The sequence below is a fragment of the Musa acuminata genome, unplaced genomic scaffold, assembly GCF_036884655.1.
Source record: "Musa acuminata AAA Group cultivar baxijiao unplaced genomic scaffold, Cavendish_Baxijiao_AAA HiC_scaffold_823, whole genome shotgun sequence".
Classification (NCBI taxonomy): domain Eukaryota; kingdom Viridiplantae; phylum Streptophyta; class Magnoliopsida; order Zingiberales; family Musaceae; genus Musa; species Musa acuminata.
This window is the reverse complement of record NW_027021049.1, coordinates 65,001-67,984: the sequence shown is the minus strand read 5'-3', so window position 1 is coordinate 67,984 and position 2,984 is coordinate 65,001.

The following is a 2,984-nucleotide window of genomic DNA, read 5'->3' as shown; positions in this document are numbered from 1 at the left end:
AGCACCGTCCCTGCTATACGAAAGCCCATCCAGCCTTGCCACCCGGGGGGGTTCCAGGGTGCTGAGATGGCTGACGTTTTGCTCCGCTCTCGACGGTCACCGCGCAATGCAAGAACAGGCCAAAAAACTGGCCAAATCGGCCCAAAAACGGGCCATTAAACTGGCCATTTGTGGCTTGCACGAGCGAGCGGCGAGCGGCGGTCAGTCGAGCGAAGCGAGAGTAGCAGCACCGTCCCTGCTATACCGAAAGCCCCATCCAGCCCTGTGCCACCCGGGGGGTTCAGGGTGCTGAGATGGCTGACGTTTGCTCCGCTCTCGACGGTCACCGCGCAATGCAAGAACAGGCCAAAAACTGGCCAAAACGGCCCAAAAACGGGCCAAAACTGGCATTTTTGGCTGCACGAGCGAGCGGCGAGCGGCGGACAGCGAGCGAAGCGAGAGGCAGCACCGTCCCTGCTATACGAAAGCCCATCCAGCCCTGTGCCACCAGGGGGGTTCCAGGGTGCTGAGATGGCTGACGTTTTGCTCCGCTCTCGACGGTCACCGCGCAATGCAAGAACAGGCCAAAAACTGGCCAAAACGGCCCAAAAACGGGCCAAAACTGGCCATTTTTGGCTGCACGAGCGAGCGGCGAGCGGCGGACAGCGAGCGAAGCGAGAGGCAGCACCGTCCCTGCTATACGAAAGCCCCATCCAGCCCTGTGCCACCCGGGGGGTTCCAGGGTGCTGAGATGGCTGACGTTTTGCTCCGCTCTCGACGGTCACCGCGCAATGCAAGAACAGGCCAAAAACTGGCCAAAACGGCCCAAAAACGGGCCAAAACTGGCCATTTTTGGCTGCACGAGCGAGCGGCGAGCGGCGGACAGCGAGCGAAGCGAGAGGCAGCACCGTCCCTGCTATACGAAAGCCCCATCCAGCCCTGTGCCACCCGGGGGGTTCCAGGGTGCTGAGATGGCTGACGTTTTGCTCCGCTCTCGACGGTCACCGCGCAATGCAAGAACAGGCCAAAAACTGGCCAAAACGGCCCAAAAACGGGCCAAAACTGGCCATTTTTGGCTGCACGAGCGAGCGGCGAGCGGCGGACAGCGAGCGAAGCGAGAGGCAGCACCGTCCCTGCTATACGAAAGCCCCATCCAGCCCTGTGCCACCCGGGGGGTTCCAGGGTGCTGAGATGGCTGACGTTTTGCTCCGCTCTCGACGGTCACCGCGCAATGCAAGAACAGGCCAAAAACTGGCCAAAACGGCCCAAAAACGGGCCAAAACTGGCCATTTTTGGCTGCACGAGCGAGCGGCGAGCGGCGGACAGCGAGCGAAGCGAGAGGCAGCACCGTCCCTGCTATACGAAAGCCCCATCCAGCCCTGTGCCACCCGGGGGGTTCCAGGGTGCTGAGATGGCTGACGTTTTGCTCCGCTCTCGACGGTCACCGCGCAATGCAAGAACAGGCCAAAAACTGGCCAAAACGGCCCAAAAACGGGCCAAAACTGGCCATTTTTGGCTGCACGAGCGAGCGGCGAGCGGCGGACAGCGAGCGAAGCGAGAGGCAGCACCGTCCCTGCTATACGAAAGCCCCATCCAGCCCTGTGCCACCCGGGGGGTTCCAGGGTGCTGAGATGGCTGACGTTTTGCTCCGCTCTCGACGGTCACCGCGCAATGCAAGAACAGGCCAAAAACTGGCCAAAACGGCCCAAAAACGGGCCAAAACTGGCCATTTTTGGCTGCACGAGCGAGCGGCGAGCGGCGGACAGCGAGCGAAGCGAGAGGCAGCACCGTCCCTGCTATACGAAAGCCCCATCCAGCCCTGTGCCACCCGGGGGGTTCCAGGGTGCTGAGATGGCTGACGTTTTGCTCCGCTCTCGACGGTCACCGCGCAATGCAAGAACAGGCCAAAAACTGGCCAAAACGGCCCAAAAACGGGCCAAAACTGGCCATTTTTGGCTGCACGAGCGAGCGGCGAGCGGCGGACAGCGAGCGAAGCGAGAGGCAGCACCGTCCCTGCTATACGAAAGCCCCATCCAGCCCTGTGCCACCCGGGGGGTTCCAGGGTGCTGAGATGGCTGACGTTTTGCTCCGCTCTCGACGGTCACCGCGCAATGCAAGAACAGGCCAAAAACTGGCCAAAACGGCCCAAAAACGGGCCAAAACTGGCCATTTTTGGCTGCACGAGCGAGCGGCGAGCGGCGGACAGCGAGCGAAGCGAGAGGCAGCACCGTCCCTGCTATACGAAAGCCCCATCCAGCCCTGTGCCACCCGGGGGGTTCCAGGGTGCTGAGATGGCTGACGTTTTGCTCCGCTCTCGACGGTCACCGCGCAATGCAAGAACAGGCCAAAAACTGGCCAAAACGGCCCAAAAACGGGCCAAAACTGGCCATTTTTGGCTGCACGAGCGAGCGGCGAGCGGCGGACAGCGAGCGAAGCGAGAGGCAGCACCGTCCCTGCTATACGAAAGCCCCATCCAGCCCTGTGCCACCCGGGGGGTTCCAGGGTGCTGAGATGGCTGACGTTTTGCTCCGCTCTCGACGGTCACCGCGCAATGCAAGAACAGGCCAAAAACTGGCTAAAACGGCCCAAAAACGGGCCAAAACTGGCCATTTTTGGCTGCGCGAGCGAGCGGCGAGCGGCGGACAGCGAGCGAAGCGAGAGGCAGCACCGTCCCTGCTATATACGAAAGCCCCATCCAGCCCTGTGCCACCCGGGGGGTTCCAGGGTGCTGAGATGGCTGACGTTTTGCTCCGCTCACGACGGTCACCGCACCACGCAAGAACGGACCATAAACAGGCCAAAACAGCCCAAAAACGGGCCAAAACTGGTCATTTTTGGCTGCGCGAGCGAGCGGCGAGCGGCGAACAGCGAGCGAAGCGTGAGGCAGCACCGTCCCTGCTATACGAAAGCCCCATCCAGCCCTGTGCCACCCGGGGGGTTCCAGGGTGCTGAGATGGCTGACGTTTTGCTCCGCTCACGACGGTCACCGCGCCATGCAAGAACGG